This window comes from Furipterus horrens, unplaced genomic scaffold (assembly GCF_987537825.1).
Source record: "Furipterus horrens unplaced genomic scaffold, mFurHor1.1.pri manual_scaffold_5, whole genome shotgun sequence".
Lineage (NCBI taxonomy): Eukaryota > Metazoa > Chordata > Mammalia > Chiroptera > Furipteridae > Furipterus > Furipterus horrens.
In genome coordinates, this window is record NW_028327175.1 from 169001130 (window position 1) to 169020230 (window position 19101).

The 19101-nt window shown below is 48.6% G+C and overlaps 3 pseudogenes; all 3 read left to right on the top strand.

Moving 5' to 3' along the window:
* The first annotated feature begins 4061 nt into the window (after nt 1–4061).
* Nucleotides 4062–4581, top strand: LOC150010347 (large ribosomal subunit protein eL24 pseudogene; annotated as a pseudogene).
* Nucleotides 4582–10273: 5692 nt separating this feature from the next.
* LOC150010348 (large ribosomal subunit protein eL24 pseudogene) lies at nt 10274–10793 on the top strand (annotated as a pseudogene).
* A 5693-nt stretch (nt 10794–16486) lies between these two features.
* On the top strand, nt 16487–17006 carry LOC150010349 (large ribosomal subunit protein eL24 pseudogene; annotated as a pseudogene).
* Nucleotides 17007–19101: the final 2095 nt, after the last annotated feature.

A 19101-nucleotide genomic window follows, 5' to 3' on the forward strand; every position in this document is an offset into this window, starting at 1 on the left:
CGCTCACCACCTGAGCAGGCAGTCAAGGCTGAGGAGCCGGGACCCTCTATAATCGTCCCACTTCCTTTCCCAAAGGAGGTGGTGGGGAAGGTCCCGGAAGAGTCCCCAAAAGACACGGCACACAAGACCAGCCAGGTAGAGGAAAAAGGGCAGGATCATGGGGACAGCCCCCACAGCAGTGGGCATCTGCCCAGCACTCCAGATTCAGTATGTGTAGGGAAGGAGAAGCAATCCAGCAGCAATTCTCCCCGGGCCTCTGCCAGCAGGAGACCCCGCAAAAGAAAGCAGTCTGGGCCGCTCTTGCTTCCACTGCCACCACTGCGGTGGGATCGAGGTGAGCTGCCCCCGCCTGCTAAACTTCCTTGCCTTGCCATGGACCCAAAGCTGCACACCATGGAAAGATCTGAGGGTCCAAGGAAAAAGACTGCGGGGGACAAGACCCAGGTCACTCAGCCTGCTGCTTCTCTGCCTCCACCTGCCTCGGTGCCTGCAGGAACCCTTCCCCTGGCCACTCAAATGGGGCAGGCCCCTGTTACGATCACTGCCAGAGCATCTACACGTTTGACCTCTCGGCCCGCTTTACAGGATGATGACACCGAAATGGACACGACTCCTCCGTACTATGCCACCACAGTCGTATCATCTCCAGGTGGCAGTGTAAGATCCATGGCAGTTCACCAAATCCCTGCCATGGACCCCGAGGAGCCTATGGACACCACTCCTGCTCCATAGGAAAACCACTGCCCCCTGTCCTTGCCCTTCCTAATTCTGACCACATACCACCCAGTGGCAACATTCCCTTGGCTAAAGTCACCCCCTCTTTTCTTAACTGGGGATCCATCTGGCCACAGCATGGCTGCTGCAGGAGGAGGAACATCCACAACCTCATTGCAGAGTATAACACCTTCCCCATGATCACAGGCACTAGTGTTCACGCTTGCCACCAGTGCACCTGCAGTCCACCTGGCGTACAAGATCTCCGACACTTGCAACAGCCACCACCATGGAGAATACAGGTATGTCATGAGACATGTCTCTTTCCACCTTCTGTCAGACCACTGGGGGCATTTCTGGCTGCGTCACAGCCATTATTGTTGCAAGTCTTAGCATCATCCCTGTGTTTAGACACACTTGTAGCTGCACTGTATTTCAAACCTGGAACCTACCTGTGCTGAATCTAGGTGATGCTATGGCAGGTTACAACTTCCCTCCCGTGATGGGAGGGCGTGTTCTTCCCACTTTGCATTAGTACAACGGGGGCCCACCTGGCCATGGTGGCTGATTTTTTTTAATGACAAAGTCAATAGAGTAATAATTTGTGGTATAATCAGTAGCTTCTAATTCTTTTGATTTGTCCAAAGTTTGTTTATAGGAAGGTCGTGATGCTTTGGTCATGAGTTCAATCTCTGGGTCCTGCTTTCGGTTTAGAAATTATTGATGAGATAGTTTGATCTTTTATTTATTCAATTACTGAGAAGTTCTGTCACACAGAATCATCTTTGAATACCTATTTGTCTGTTTATTTTTTAGACAAAAGCATTTCAAGTTGCTACCAACAACATTTTTAAAACCCATAAAATTGTACAATGGAATGTGTTGCTTCTTTGGATGATATCTTTCTTGGAATATATAGTTTTATGGTTTGGCTCAGTGGATTGAGCGTCGGCCTGCGAGCTAAGTGTCGCTGGTTCGATCTTCCAGTCAGGGCACATCAGAGAAGGAAAACTCTGACTCCAAAAAACCTCCGCTGCCTTGCGGCATACCTCTTCAGGGGAAAGGCTAAGGGAGTAAACCCCGACAGAAAATCCGGAGCCGGAGTCCCTAAGGCGGTTTGACGTTGTAGTCAACACCGGCAACTCCTGCGGCGCACCTGAAGCCAAGCTGTATTGACTCCGTCTTTCCCTTGGACCCTTCAGCTGCGAAGAGAGGGGGGGTCTGCTGCATGGGCAACAGCAGACCCTCCATATCACCCTGCCCAGGCTCTGTAGCTTCAGCTCCACTGGAGAGGACACTCCAGCGTCATCGCAAGATGTCGATTCAACATGGGAGGAGACAGATACCGTGTCACTCCCGAGTCGGACTGCACAGCCATTCTCGGCGGTGCAGATAGACTCTTAAGAAGCTACACCATCGTCTCTCGAGACGGACGGCTGCCGACGACGACGAGTTCTGATTCTAATCCATGGAAGTTGATAGAAATTAAAATTCTAACACCCCAAAGCTGCTTTTGGGGGATATTAATTTTAGGTGTTTATTAAGAAACAGGACTCAGAGAGAACCTTCGACCCTCTCCACCCGCTTTCCTGTCCAAGAGAGTCAGATTGAGAAACCTGTTTTAGGAAGGAGATTTTAGATTGGGTGCTGCCTTAGCCTAATTTGAATTAAGTATGGTAAATCACAGGGCTTCAGGCAGGTGCCTATCAACTAGATACCCCTGTGCCCCATTGTTTCTGGGTTGCCTAGCAAGAATTTGTTCCCCTCCTCCTCAACTACCTGAAAATGGCCCACTCTCACTTCTGAAATCGAATAGCCCTCCTCCATTCTTTGTACAAAATGTCTTGTATACCCAAGGTTGCCGCACTTGTCTTTTGGATTTTCATGCCTATGTGAGTTTCCCATGAGCATGTATTAAAACTTTGATTTTCTCCTGTTAATGTCTCTTGTTAATTTGATTAGTCCAGCCAGAACATACAAAATGGAAGGAAAAGTATTAAGACCTTTCTTTAGTCTCCCCACTATTAACCGTTCTGACCTTGAAGGGCTCAGTTCTGAGGCAAGAAAGTGTGTGCTACATACAGACGGAATGCCATCCTAAATGACTTATTATTGTTTAAAAGTAATAATTAAAGAACCTTTCACTGAGCCTTATAAAAAGTGAGTCATTCAAAGAAGCTGTCTTTGTGGCAATGATGCGCTGGGATGAGGGAGAGGCGACCAGGGTGTCTAGGCAGAGGGGTTGGGTAGGTGGATGCCAGGTGATCTTGACAAATGAACTCCCCCCTCCCCGCACCCCATGAGAGCGCGAGGGATGCTGCGGGTTAGGTGGAGGCTTCACCCAGGCGCCGCAAGTCCGGCCAGCTACTGCACCGACCTGGTGCCAACACCCTCTGGTTTTCTCTAAGTTGCTCTGAAGCCTTTGGCCTCAGTTTCACCCTCATCCGCCCACTTATCTCCGAAAAATTCAGTGCAGGCTGGAAAAAGAGCCGTGCCTTGGGAGAAGCCATGGAAGACGACTGGGTCCCCAGGGCTCATCGTGGGGCTGAGGCTAGGTTATAAAAGGGCTAGCTAGCCTTGCGCCCAGTTCACACCCAGTTCTCACTCCCATTCAGAGGGCTTCAGCCGACCGCTTCCGGCCTTTCTCGCGTCACCAGCGGTATAAAAGCAAACAGGACCACCTGTTACCGCTTGTAACAGCTGCCAATAGGCGACAACGTAAATATCCTTCCCTAAGGAGCTAGGTGATAAAGAATGACACACACGATTGCGCACACTGTGCAGTCATTAGGAAGAATCAAGTTGATCCAGCTCTGCTTGCATGGTCCCTCCAAAACAGTGTGAAAAAGCATGTCGCAGAAAAATACTGCAAGGCTGCTTTGTAAATAATATATGTGAATACACACACACATAAACACACAGAGAATTTGTTGCAGAGAAGGGCACACCTAAAAAGTGGGTTGGGGACTGAAGAGTGAATCTCAGCTTAAAAAAAATTTTTTTTTTATCATAGGATAGGAACCCATCCAAGATACCACATTACATTTAATTTTCACATCTCCTTAGGGCTCTCTTGGCTGAGACAGAGTGTGTTCCAGACTTTCTTTGTTTTTGATGACTTACATAGTTTTAAGGAGTACTGTTTAGGTATTTTGTAGAATATTCCTCAACTGAGAATTAGACTGGGAGTATGTGTTCTGGGAAAGAAGACCACACTGGTACATACTATTCACTTTTTTCATTAAAAATCATTTAACTTTTGTAATGAATTTCTGTGATTTAAAAGATGGTAATTAAATCAGCAAATATTATACACAGCTATTTTAAAAAGTCATCTATGGTCTTCACCATCTTTCCTTCTTTCCGGCAGTAGCAACCATGAAGGTCGAGCTGTGCAGTTTCAGCGGGTACAAGATCTACCCTGGACATGGGAGGCGCTACGCCAGGACCGACGGGAAGGTTTTCCAATTTCTTAATGCAAAATGTGAGTCGGCGTTCCTTTCCAAGAGGAATCCTCGGCAGATAAACTGGACTGTCCTCTACAGAAGAAAGCACAAAAAGGGACAGTCGGAAGAAATTCAGAAGAAGAGAACCCGCCGTGCAGTCAAATTCCAGAGGGCCATCACTGGTGCATCTCTGGCCGATATAATGGCCAAGAGGAATCAGAAACCTGAAGTTAGGAAAGCTCAACGAGAACAAGCTATCAGGGCTGCCAAGGAAGCAAAAAAGGCTAAGCAAGCATCTAAAAAGACAGCAATGGCTGCTGCTAAGGCTCCCACAAAGGCAGCACCTAAACAAAAGATTGTGAAGCCTGTGAGGGTTTCTGCCCCCCGTGTTGGTGGAAAACGTTAAGTTGGCTGATCAGATTTTTAATAAAAATCTATAAAGTTAAAAAAAAAAGTCATCTATGTTTATAAGATGGGTGTCTCTAAAATCTAGAGAAAAATTAAATCTTGCTTTTCTAAATGTCTGCTACACTCAACAAACTAAAATATAAAGAGCAGCTTTATAATGCTTATAAGAAACATTATTCTACAAGACACTTTAGAACCAGATCTTAGTAATCTTCAGGGAAGATAGTAACACAGATTCCTGGATCATCATTGTCAAGGTCTTTTGTGTTTTTTTTTTTAAAGATTTTATTTATTTCCTTTTAGAGAGAGGGAAAAGGAGGGAGAAAAAGATGGAGAGAAACATCAGTGTGTAAGAGATACCTTGACCGATTTTACCTCTCACATGCCCCCAAACGGGGACCTGTCCTGTAACGCAGGCATGTGTCCGGACTGGGAATTGAACCGGTGACCTTTTTCTTCACAGGGTGGCGCCCATTCCACTGAAACACACCAGCCAGGCTTCTGTTTTCATCTTAATAGTCGTTTTTAAACATTTCACATGTTTAACAAATTCTAAAGTTAATATATATGTATGTTCCTTCTGAGCAATTCGGTATGCTTTGATTTCCATTAGTTCCTTCCCTTTTTATTCATTAGTAATTCAGCACATTGGGTTTACACCCCTGCTAGCTGCCAGCTCTTTTCTGGGATGTCTCCAGGTGCAGCAGCCTGTTGGTTAGGGCTTTGTGTCCACCCCACCTCACAGTGTTTCACAGCTGACTGGTGAGGCTGGTGGCCAGGGCAGACATGGAGAAAGTGCTCCTGCCTCGGGCTTCCAAGAGAAGCTGAAAAGGTCCCCTGAGGAGGTGGGCCATGTCCAGGAAGGAGCCAGGTGGCTCCCGTACTGACTTTGAGCAGGACCTGGCCCCTGGGACAACAGTGGGGCAGGCGCCAAAGCTCCCACAGAGCCAGTGGCCAGACACGGTGATGTCAGGCAGGTGGGGCCTCAGTGGTATGGGACAAAGGCCTCATGGAGGGCAAGGCAGGTGCCAAACACTTGCTACACAGAGATGCAGGTCCCAGGTGCTAGAAGGTCATGATGGGATTGGCCATTCAGGGAGGCCCCGCCCCTTCCTCTGTGACCTCTCAAGGTCCATTGATGTTTCCATGGAGACATCAGAAGGTCCTGGCTGAAGTCAGTTCAGTGTGTGCTAGAACCCCAGAGGAGGAGGAAGCAAAGGAGAGACTCTCCCTGTTTCCACTCTTATTTGAGTTCGTTTGGCGCACAACTGCCCCTACATGGGCAATTTCATTTCTCGGATTCGCTTGTTCTTCTGCCGCCTCCGCCGCGGCCACCATCCCTTGCCTGGTGGCCATCACCATGTCACCCGTGATTATGGCCCACCTGGCTGGGACCACCCTGCTGTCAGACATTTCCACCCACTATGTCATTTCTGTCATGCTCCCGGTCCATCGGCCTTCGGCCTTGTCCCGAGAGGGCGGTGTCCTCTCGCACAGACTGTGCGCTTCCCTCTGGAAGTCCACCAGTTGGTGAAATGGAAGGACCCCCCGCAGAAGCCTGTGCTTCCTGCTTGTACATCCGGGAGGTCTGGAAGCTTGAGACCGGGCCCTATTCGTCATTCAGGTCGCAGATCTTCTGGCCTGCGCTCACCACCTGAGCAGGCAGTCAAGGCTGAGGAGCCGGGACCCTCTATAATCGTCCCACTTCCTTTCCCAAAGGAGGTGGTGGGGAAGGTCCCGGAAGAGTCCCCAAAAGACACGGCACACAAGACCAGCCAGGTAGAGGAAAAAGGGCAGGATCATGGGGACAGCCCCCACAGCAGTGGGCATCTGCCCAGCACTCCAGATTCAGTATGTGTAGGGAAGGAGAAGCAATCCAGCAGCAATTCTCCCCGGGCCTCTGCCAGCAGGAGGCCCCGCAAAAGAAAGCAGTCTGGGCCGCTCTTGCTTCCACTGCCACCACTGCGGTGGGATCGAGGTGAGCTGCCCCCGCCTGCTAAACTTCCTTGCCTTGCCATGGACCCAAAGCTGCACACCATGGAAAGATCTGAGGGTCCAAGGAAAAAGACTGCGGGGGACAAGACCCAGGTCACTCAGCCTGCTGCTTCTCTGCCTCCATCTGCCTCGGTGCCTGCAGGAACCCTTCCCCTGGCCACTCAAATGGGGCAGGCCCCTGTTACGATCACTGCCAGAGCATCTACACGTTTGACCTCTCGGCCCGCTTTACAGGATGATGACACCGAAATGGACACGACTCCTCCGTACTATGCCACCACAGTCGTATCATCTCCAGGTGGCAGTGTAAGATCCATGGCAGTTCACCAAATCCCTGCCATGGACCCCGAGGAGCCTATGGACACCACTCCTGCTCCATAGGAAAACCACTGCCCCCTGTCCTTGCCCTTCCTAATTCTGACCACATACCACCCAGTGGCAACATTCCCTTGGCTAAAGTCACCCCCTCTTTTCTTAACTGGGGATCCATCTGGCCACAGCATGGCTGCTGCAGGAGGAGGAACATCCACAACCTCATTGCAGAGTATAACACCTTCCCCATGATCACAGGCACTAGTGTTCACGCTTGCCACCAGTGCACCTGCAGTCCACCTGGCGTACAAGATCTCCGACACTTGCAACAGCCACCACCATGGAGAATACAGGTATGTCATGAGACATGTCTCTTTCCACCTTCTGTCAGACCACTGGGGGCATTTCTGGCTGCGTCACAGCCATTATTGTTGCAAGTCTTAGCATCATCCCTGTGTTTAGACACACTTGTAGCTGCACTGTATTTCAAACCTGGAACCTACCTGTGCTGAATCTAGGTGATGCTATGGCAGGTTACAACTTCCCTCCCGTGATGGGAGGGCGTGTTCTTCCCACTTTGCATTAGTACAACGGGGGCCCACCTGGCCATGGTGGCTGATTTTTTTTAATGACAAAGTCAATAGAGTAATAATTTGTGGTATAATCAGTAGCTTCTAATTCTTTTGATTTGTCCAAAGTTTGTTTATAGGAAGGTCGTGATGCTTTGGTCATGAGTTCAATCTCTGGGTCCTGCTTTCGGTTTAGAAATTATTGATGAGATAGTTTGATCTTTTATTTATTCAATTACTGAGAAGTTCTGTCACACAGAATCATCTTTGAATACCTATTTGTCTGTTTATTTTTTAGACAAAAGCATTTCAAGTTGCTACCAACAACATTTTTAAAACCCATAAAATTGTACAATGGAATGTGTTGCTTCTTTGGATGATATCTTTCTTGGAATATATAGTTTTATGGTTTGGCTCAGTGGATTGAGCGTCGGCCTGCGAGCTAAGTGTCGCTGGTTCGATCTTCCAGTCAGGGCACATCAGAGAAGGAAAACTCTGACTCCAAAAAACCTCCGCTGCCTTGCGGCATACCTCTTCAGGGGAAAGGCTAAGGGAGTAAACCCCGACAGAAAATCCGGAGCCGGAGTCCCTAAGGCGGTTTGACGTTGTAGTCAACACCGGCAACTCCTGCGGCGCACCTGAAGCCAAGCTGTATTGACTCCGTCTTTCCCTTGGACCCTTCAGCTGCGAAGAGAGGGGGGGTCTGCTGCATGGGCAACAGCAGACCCTCCATATCACCCTGCCCAGGCTCTGTAGCTTCAGCTCCACTGGAGAGGACACTCCAGCGTCATCGCAAGATGTCGATTCAACATGGGAGGAGACAGATACCGTGTCACTCCCGAGTCGGACTGCACAGCCATTCTCGGCGGTGCAGATAGACTCTTAAGAAGCTACACCATCGTCTCTCGAGACGGACGGCTGCCGACGACGACGAGTTCTGATTCTAATCCATGGAAGTTGATAGAAATTAAAATTCTAACACCCCAAAGCTGCTTTTGGGGGATATTAATTTTAGGTGTTTATTAAGAAACAGGACTCAGAGAGAACCTTCGACCCTCTCCACCCGCTTTCCTGTCCAAGAGAGTCAGATTGAGAAACCTGTTTTAGGAAGGAGATTTTAGATTGGGTGCTGCCTTAGCCTAATTTGAATTAAGTATGGTAAATCACAGGGCTTCAGGCAGGTGCCTATCAACTAGATACCCCTGTGCCCCATTGTTTCTGGGTTGCCTAGCAAGAATTTGTTCCCCTCCTCCTCAACTACCTGAAAATGGCCCACTCTCACTTCTGAAATCGAATAGCCCTCCTCCATTCTTTGTACAAAATGTCTTGTATACCCAAGGTTGCCGCACTTGTCTTTTGGATTTTCATGCCTATGTGAGTTTCCCATGAGCATGTATTAAAACTTTGATTTTCTCCTGTTAATGTCTCTTGTTAATTTGATTAGTCCAGCCAGAACATACAAAATGGAAGGAAAAGTATTAAGACCTTTCTTTAGTCTCCCCACTATTAACCGTTCTGACCTTGAAGGGCTCAGTTCTGAGGCAAGAAAGTGTGTGCTACATACAGACGGAATGCCATCCTAAATGACTTATTATTGTTTAAAAGTAATAATTAAAGAACCTTTCACTGAGCCTTATAAAAAGTGAGTCATTCAAAGAAGCTGTCTTTGTGGCAATGATGCGCTGGGATGAGGGAGAGGCGACCAGGGTGTCTAGGCAGAGGGGTTGGGTAGGTGGATGCCAGGTGATCTTGACAAATGAACTCCCCCCTCCCCGCACCCCATGAGAGCGCGAGGGATGCTGCGGGTTAGGTGGAGGCTTCACCCAGGCGCCGCAAGTCCGGCCAGCTACTGCACCGACCTGGTGCCAACACCCTCTGGTTTTCTCTAAGTTGCTCTGAAGCCTTTGGCCTCAGTTTCACCCTCATCCGCCCACTTATCTCCGAAAAATTCAGTGCAGGCTGGAAAAAGAGCCGTGCCTTGGGAGAAGCCATGGAAGACGACTGGGTCCCCAGGGCTCATCGTGGGGCTGAGGCTAGGTTATAAAAGGGCTAGCTAGCCTTGCGCCCAGTTCACACCCAGTTCTCACTCCCATTCAGAGGGCTTCAGCCGACCGCTTCCGGCCTTTCTCGCGTCACCAGCGGTATAAAAGCAAACAGGACCACCTGTTACCGCTTGTAACAGCTGCCAATAGGCGACAACGTAAATATCCTTCCCTAAGGAGCTAGGTGATAAAGAATGACACACACGATTGCGCACACTGTGCAGTCATTAGGAAGAATCAAGTTGATCCAGCTCTGCTTGCATGGTCCCTCCAAAACAGTGTGAAAAAGCATGTCGCAGAAAAATACTGCAAGGCTGCTTTGTAAATAATATATGTGAATACACACACACATAAACACACAGAGAATTTGTTGCAGAGAAGGGCACACCTAAAAAGTGGGTTGGGGACTGAAGAGTGAATCTCAGCTTAAAAAAAATTTTTTTTTTATCATAGGATAGGAACCCATCCAAGATACCACATTACATTTAATTTTCACATCTCCTTAGGGCTCTCTTGGCTGAGACAGAGTGTGTTCCAGACTTTCTTTGTTTTTGATGACTTACATAGTTTTAAGGAGTACTGTTTAGGTATTTTGTAGAATATTCCTCAACTGAGAATTAGACTGGGAGTATGTGTTCTGGGAAAGAAGACCACACTGGTACATACTATTCACTTTTTTCATTAAAAATCATTTAACTTTTGTAATGAATTTCTGTGATTTAAAAGATGGTAATTAAATCAGCAAATATTATACACAGCTATTTTAAAAAGTCATCTATGGTCTTCACCATCTTTCCTTCTTTCCGGCAGTAGCAACCATGAAGGTCGAGCTGTGCAGTTTCAGCGGGTACAAGATCTACCCTGGACATGGGAGGCGCTACGCCAGGACCGACGGGAAGGTTTTCCAATTTCTTAATGCAAAATGTGAGTCGGCGTTCCTTTCCAAGAGGAATCCTCGGCAGATAAACTGGACTGTCCTCTACAGAAGAAAGCACAAAAAGGGACAGTCGGAAGAAATTCAGAAGAAGAGAACCCGCCGTGCAGTCAAATTCCAGAGGGCCATCACTGGTGCATCTCTGGCCGATATAATGGCCAAGAGGAATCAGAAACCTGAAGTTAGGAAAGCTCAACGAGAACAAGCTATCAGGGCTGCCAAGGAAGCAAAAAAGGCTAAGCAAGCATCTAAAAAGACAGCAATGGCTGCTGCTAAGGCTCCCACAAAGGCAGCACCTAAACAAAAGATTGTGAAGCCTGTGAGGGTTTCTGCCCCCCGTGTTGGTGGAAAACGTTAAGTTGGCTGATCAGATTTTTAATAAAAATCTATAAAGTTAAAAAAAAAAGTCATCTATGTTTATAAGATGGGTGTCTCTAAAATCTAGAGAAAAATTAAATCTTGCTTTTCTAAATGTCTGCTACACTCAACAAACTAAAATATAAAGAGCAGCTTTATAATGCTTATAAGAAACATTATTCTACAAGACACTTTAGAACCAGATCTTAGTAATCTTCAGGGAAGATAGTAACACAGATTCCTGGATCATCATTGTCAAGGTCTTTTGTGTTTTTTTTTTTTAAAGATTTTATTTATTTCCTTTTAGAGAGAGGGAAAAGGAGGGAGAAAAAGATGGAGAGAAACATCAGTGTGTAAGAGATACCTTGACCGATTTTACCTCTCACATGCCCCCAAACGGGGACCTGTCCTGTAACGCAGGCATGTGTCCGGACTGGGAATTGAACCGGTGACCTTTTTCTTCACAGGGTGGCGCCCATTCCACTGAAACACACCAGCCAGGCTTCTGTTTTCATCTTAATAGTCGTTTTTAAACATTTCACATGTTTAACAAATTCTAAAGTTAATATATATGTATGTTCCTTCTGAGCAATTCGGTATGCTTTGATTTCCATTAGTTCCTTCCCTTTTTATTCATTAGTAATTCAGCACATTGGGTTTACACCCCTGCTAGCTGCCAGCTCTTTTCTGGGATGTCTCCAGGTGCAGCAGCCTGTTGGTTAGGGCTTTGTGTCCACTCCACCTCACAGTGTTTCACAGCTGACTGGTGAGGCTGGTGGCCAGGGCAGACATGGAGAAAGTGCTCCTGCCTCGGGCTTCCAAGAGAAGCTGAAAAGGTCCCCTGAGGAGGTGGGCCATGTCCAGGAAGGAGCCAGGTGGCTCCCGTACTGACTTTGAGCAGGACCTGGCCCCTGGGACAACAGTGGGGCAGGCGCCAAAGCTCCCACAGAGCCAGTGGCCAGACACGGTGATGTCAGGCAGGTGGGGCCTCAGTGGTATGGGACAAAGGCCTCATGGAGGGCAAGGCAGGTGCCAAACACTTGCTACACAGAGATGCAGGTCCCAGGTGCTAGAAGGTCATGATGGGATTGGCCATTCAGGGAGGCCCCGCCCCTTCCTCTGTGACCTCTCAAGGTCCATTGATGTTTCCATGGAGACATCAGAAGGTCCTGGCTGAAGTCAGTTCAGTGTGTGCTAGAACCCCAGAGGAGGAGGAAGCAAAGGAGAGACTCTCCCTGTTTCCACTCTTATTTGAGTTCGTTTGGCGCACAACTGCCCCTACATGGGCAATTTCATTTCTCGGATTCGCTTGTTCTTCTGCCGCCTCCGCCGCGGCCACCATCCCTTGCCTGGTGGCCATCACCATGTCACCCGTGATTATGGCCCACCTGGCTGGGACCACCCTGCTGTCAGACATTTCCACCCACTATGTCATTTCTGTCATGCTCCCGGTCCATCGGCCTTCGGCCTTGTCCCGAGAGGGCGGTGTCCTCTCGCACAGACTGTGCGCTTCCCTCTGGAAGTCCACCAGTTGGTGAAATGGAAGGACCCCCCGCAGAAGCCTGTGCTTCCTGCTTGTACATCCGGGAGGTCTGGAAGCTTGAGACCGGGCCCTATTCGTCATTCAGGTCGCAGATCTTCTGGCCTGCGCTCACCACCTGAGCAGGCAGTCAAGGCTGAGGAGCCGGGACCCTCTATAATCGTCCCACTTCCTTTCCCAAAGGAGGTGGTGGGGAAGGTCCCGGAAGAGTCCCCAAAAGACACGGCACACAAGACCAGCCAGGTAGAGGAAAAAGGGCAGGATCATGGGGACAGCCCCCACAGCAGTGGGCATCTGCCCAGCACTCCAGATTCAGTATGTGTAGGGAAGGAGAAGCAATCCAGCAGCAATTCTCCCCGGGCCTCTGCCAGCAGGAGGCCCCGCAAAAGAAAGCAGTCTGGGCCGCTCTTGCTTCCACTGCCACCACTGCGGTGGGATCGAGGTGAGCTGCCCCCGCCTGCTAAACTTCCTTGCCTTGCCATGGACCCAAAGCTGCACACCATGGAAAGATCTGAGGGTCCAAGGAAAAAGACTGCGGGGGACAAGACCCAGGTCACTCAGCCTGCTGCTTCTCTGCCTCCACCTGCCTCGGTGCCTGCAGGAACCCTTCCCCTGGCCACTCAAATGGGGCAGGCCCCTGTTACGATCACTGCCAGAGCATCTACACGTTTGACCTCTCGGCCCGCTTTACAGGATGATGACACCGAAATGGACACGACTCCTCCGTACTATGCCACCACAGTCGTATCATCTCCAGGTGGCAGTGTAAGATCCATGGCAGTTCACCAAATCCCTGCCATGGACCCCGAGGAGCCTATGGACACCACTCCTGCTCCATAGGAAAACCACTGCCCCCTGTCCTTGCCCTTCCTAATTCTGACCACATACCACCCAGTGGCAACATTCCCTTGGCTAAAGTCACCCCCTCTTTTCTTAACTGGGGATCCATCTGGCCACAGCATGGCTGCTGCAGGAGGAGGAACATCCACAACCTCATTGCAGAGTATAACACCTTCCCCATGATCACAGGCACTAGTGTTCACGCTTGCCACCAGTGCACCTGCAGTCCACCTGGCGTACAAGATCTCCGACACTTGCAACAGCCACCACCATGGAGAATACAGGTATGTCATGAGACATGTCTCTTTCCACCTTCTGTCAGACCACTGGGGGCATTTCTGGCTGCGTCACAGCCATTATTGTTGCAAGTCTTAGCATCATCCCTGTGTTTAGACACACTTGTAGCTGCACTGTATTTCAAACCTGGAACCTACCTGTGCTGAATCTAGGTGATGCTATGGCAGGTTACAACTTCCCTCCCGTGATGGGAGGGCGTGTTCTTCCCACTTTGCATTAGTACAACGGGGGCCCACCTGGCCATGGTGGCTGATTTTTTTTAATGACAAAGTCAATAGAGTAATAATTTGTGGTATAATCAGTAGCTTCTAATTCTTTTGATTTGTCCAAAGTTTGTTTATAGGAAGGTCGTGATGCTTTGGTCATGAGTTCAATCTCTGGGTCCTGCTTTCGGTTTAGAAATTATTGATGAGATAGTTTGATCTTTTATTTATTCAATTACTGAGAAGTTCTGTCACACAGAATCATCTTTGAATACCTATTTGTCTGTTTATTTTTTAGACAAAAGCATTTCAAGTTGCTACCAACAACATTTTTAAAACCCATAAAATTGTACAATGGAATGTGTTGCTTCTTTGGATGATATCTTTCTTGGAATATATAGTTTTATGGTTTGGCTCAGTGGATTGAGCGTCGGCCTGCGAGCTAAGTGTCGCTGGTTCGATCTTCCAGTCAGGGCACATCAGAGAAGGAAAACTCTGACTCCAAAAAACCTCCGCTGCCTTGCGGCATACCTCTTCAGGGGAAAGGCTAAGGGAGTAAACCCCGACAGAAAATCCGGAGCCGGAGTCCCTAAGGCGGTTTGACGTTGTAGTCAACACCGGCAACTCCTGCGGCGCACCTGAAGCCAAGCTGTATTGACTCCGTCTTTCCCTTGGACCCTTCAGCTGCGAAGAGAGGGGGGGTCTGCTGCATGGGCAACAGCAGACCCTCCATATCACCCTGCCCAGGCTCTGTAGCTTCAGCTCCACTGGAGAGGACACTCCAGCGTCATCGCAAGATGTCGATTCAACATGGGAGGAGACAGATACCGTGTCACTCCCGAGTCGGACTGCACAGCCATTCTCGGCGGTGCAGATAGACTCTTAAGAAGCTACACCATCGTCTCTCGAGACGGACGGCTGCCGACGACGACGAGTTCTGATTCTAATCCATGGAAGTTGATAGAAATTAAAATTCTAACACCCCAAAGCTGCTTTTGGGGGATATTAATTTTAGGTGTTTATTAAGAAACAGGACTCAGAGAGAACCTTCGACCCTCTCCACCCGCTTTCCTGTCCAAGAGAGTCAGATTGAGAAACCTGTTTTAGGAAGGAGATTTTAGATTGGGTGCTGCCTTAGCCTAATTTGAATTAAGTATGGTAAATCACAGGGCTTCAGGCAGGTGCCTATCAACTAGATACCCCTGTGCCCCATTGTTTCTGGGTTGCCTAGCAAGAATTTGTTCCCCTCCTCCTCAACTACCTGAAAATGGCCCACTCTCACTTCTGAAATCGAATAGCCCTCCTCCATTCTTTGTACAAAATGTCTTGTATACCCAAGGTTGCCGCACTTGTCTTTTGGATTTTCATGCCTATGTGAGTTTCCCATGAGCATGTATTAAAACTTTGATTTTCTCCTGTTAATGTCTCTTGTTAATTTGATTAGTCCAGCCAGAACATACAAAATGGAAGGAAAAGTATTAAGACCTTTCTTTAGTCTCCCCACTATTAACCGTTCTGACCTTGAAGGGCTCAGTTCTGAGGCAAGAAAGTGTGTGCTACATACAGACGGAATGCCATCCTAAATGACTTATTATTGTTTAAAAGTAATAATTAAAGAACCTTTCACTGAGCCTTATAAAAAGTGAGTCATTCAAAGAAGCTGTCTTTGTGGCAATGATGCGCTGGGATGAGGGAGAGGCGACCAGGGTGTCTAGGCAGAGGGGTTGGGTAGGTGGATGCCAGGTGATCTTGACAAATGAACTCCCCCCTCCCCGCACCCCATGAGAGCGCGAGGGATGCTGCGGGTTAGGTGGAGGCTTCACCCAGGCGCCGCAAGTCCGGCCAGCTACTGCACCGACCTGGTGCCAACACCCTCTGGTTTTCTCTAAGTTGCTCTGAAGCCTTTGGCCTCAGTTTCACCCTCATCCGCCCACTTATCTCCGAAAAATTCAGTGCAGGCTGGAAAAAGAGCCGTGCCTTGGGAGAAGCCATGGAAGACGACTGGGTCCCCAGGGCTCATCGTGGGGCTGAGGCTAGGTTATAAAAGGGCTAGCTAGCCTTGCGCCCAGTTCACACCCAGTTCTCACTCCCATTCAGAGGGCTTCAGCCGACCGCTTCCGGCCTTTCTCGCGTCACCAGCGGTATAAAAGCAAACAGGACCACCTGTTACCGCTTGTAACAGCTGCCAATAGGCGACAACGTAAATATCCTTCCCTAAGGAGCTAGGTGATAAAGAATGACACACACGATTGCGCATACTGTGCAGTCATTAGGAAGAATCAAGTTGATCCAGCTCTGCTTGCATGGTCCCTCCAAAACAGTGTGAAAAAGCATGTCGCAGAAAAATACTGCAAGGCTGCTTTGTAAATAATATATGTGAATACACACACACATAAACACACAGAGAATTTGTTGCAGAGAAGGGCACACCTAAAAAGTGGGTTGGGGACTGAAGAGTGAATCTCAGCTTAAAAAAAATTTTTTTTTTATCATAGGATAGGAACCCATCCAAGATACCACATTACATTTAATTTTCACATCTCCTTAGGGCTCTCTTGGCTGAGACAGAGTGTGTTCCAGACTTTCTTTGTTTTTGATGACTTACATAGTTTTAAGGAGTACTGTTTAGGTATTTTGTAGAATATTCCTCAACTGAGAATTAGACTGGGAGTATGTGTTCTGGGAAAGAAGACCACACTGGTACATACTATTCACTTTTTTCATTAAAAATCATTTAACTTTTGTAATGAATTTCTGTGATTTAAAAGATGGTAATTAAATCAGCAAATATTATACACAGCTATTTTAAAAAGTCATCTATGGTCTTCACCATCTTTCCTTCTTTCCGGCAGTAGCAACCATGAAGGTCGAGCTGTGCAGTTTCAGCGGGTACAAGATCTACCCTGGACATGGGAGGCGCTACGCCAGGACCGACGGGAAGGTTTTCCAATTTCTTAATGCAAAATGTGAGTCGGCGTTCCTTTCCAAGAGGAATCCTCGGCAGATAAACTGGACTGTCCTCTACAGAAGAAAGCACAAAAAGGGACAGTCGGAAGAAATTCAGAAGAAGAGAACCCGCCGTGCAGTCAAATTCCAGAGGGCCATCACTGGTGCATCTCTGGCCGATATAATGGCCAAGAGGAATCAGAAACCTGAAGTTAGGAAAGCTCAACGAGAACAAGCTATCAGGGCTGCCAAGGAAGCAAAAAAGGCTAAGCAAGCATCTAAAAAGACAGCAATGGCTGCTGCTAAGGCTCCCACAAAGGCAGCACCTAAACAAAAGATTGTGAAGCCTGTGAGGGTTTCTGCCCCCCGTGTTGGTGGAAAACGTTAAGTTGGCTGATCAGATTTTTAATAAAAATCTATAAAGTTAAAAAAAAAAGTCATCTATGTTTATAAGATGGGTGTCTCTAAAATCTAGAGAAAAATTAAATCTTGCTTTTCTAAATGTCTGCTACACTCAACAAACTAAAATATAAAGAGCAGCTTTATAATGCTTATAAGAAACATTATTCTACAAGACACTTTAGAACCAGATCTTAGTAATCTTCAGGGAAGATAGTAACACAGATTCCTGGATCATCATTGTCAAGGTCTTTTGTGTTTTTTTTTTTTAAAGATTTTATTTATTTCCTTTTAGAGAGAGGGAAAAGGAGGGAGAAAAAGATGGAGAGAAACATCAGTGTGTAAGAGATACCTTGACCGATTTTACCTCTCACATGCCCCCAAACGGGGACCTGTCCTGTAACGCAGGCATGTGTCCGGACTGGGAATTGAACCGGTGACCTTTTTCTTCACAGGGTGGCGCCCATTCCACTGAAACACACCAGCCAGGCTTCTGTTTTCATCTTAATAGTCGTTTTTAAACATTTCACATGTTTAACAAATTCTAAAGTTAATATATATGTATGTTCCTTCTGAGCAATTCGGTATGCTTTGATTTCCATTAGTTCCTTCCCTTTTTATTCATTAGTAATTCAGCACATTGGGTTTACACCCCTGCTAGCTGCCAGCTCTTTTCTGGGATGTCTCCAGGTGCAGCAGCCTGTTGGTTAGGGCTTTGTGTCCACTCCACCTCACAGTGTTTCACAGCTGACTGGTGAGGCTGGTGGCCAGGGCAGACATGGAGAAAGTGCTCCTGCCTCGGGCTTCCAAGAGAAGCTGAAAAGGTCCCCTGAGGAGGTGGGCCATGTCCAGGAAGGAGCCAGGTGGCTCCCGTACTGACTTTGAGCAGGACCTGGCCCCTGGGACAACAGTGGGGCAGGCGCCAAAGCTCCCACAGAGCCAGTGGCCAGACACGGTGATGTCAGGCAGGTGGGGCCTCAGTGGTATGGGACAAAGGCCTCATGGAGGGCAAGGCAGGTGCCAAACACTTGCTACACAGAGATGCAGGTCCCAGGTGCTAGAAGGTCATGATGGGATTGGCCATTCAGGGAGGCCCCGCCCCTTCCTCTGTGACCTCTCAAGGTCCATTGATGTTTCCATGGAGACATCAGAAGGTCCTGGCTGAAGTCAGTTCAGTGTGTGCTAGAACCCCAGAGGAGGAGGAAGCAAAGGAGAGACTCTCCCTGTTTCCACTCTTATTTGAGTTCGTTTGGCGCACAACTGCCCCTACATGGGCAATTTCATTTCTCGGATTCGCTTGTTCTTCTGCCGCCTCCGCCGCGGCCACCATCCCTTGCCTGGTGGCCATCACCATGTCACCCGTGATTATGGCCCACCTGGCTGGGACCACCCTGCTGTCAGACATTTCCACCCACTATGTCATTTCTGTCATGCTCCCGGTCCATCGGCCTTCGGCCTTGTCCCGAGAGGGCGGTGTCCTCTCGCACAGACTGTGCGCTTCCCTCTGGAAGTCCACCAGTTGGTGAAATGGAAGGACCCCCCGCAGAAGCCTGTGCTTCCTGCTTGTACATCCGGGAGGTCTGGAAGCTTGAGACCGGGCCCTATTCGTCATTCAGGTCGCAGATCTTCTGGCCTGCGCTCACCACCTGAGCAGGCAGTCAAGGCTGAGGAGCCGGGACCCTCTATAATCGTCCCACTTCCTTTCCCAAAGGAGGTGGTGGGGAAGGTCCCGGAAGAGTCCCCAAAAGACACGGCACACAAGACCAGCCAGGTAGAGGAAAAAGGGCAGGATCATGGGGACAGCCCCCACAGCAGTGGGCATCTGCCCAGCACTCCAGATTCAGTATGTGTAGGGAAGGAGAAGCAATCCAGCAGCAATTCTCCCCGGGCCTCTGCCAGCAGGAGGCCCCGCAAAAGAAAGCAGTCTGGGCCGCTCTTGCTTCCACTGCCACCACTGCGGTGGGATCGAGGTGAGCTGCCCCCGCCTGCTAAACTTCCTTGCCTTGCCATGGACCCAAAGCTGCACACCATGGAAAGATCTGAGGGTCCAAGGAAAAAGACTGCGGGGGACAAGACCCAGGTCACTCAGCCTGCTGCTT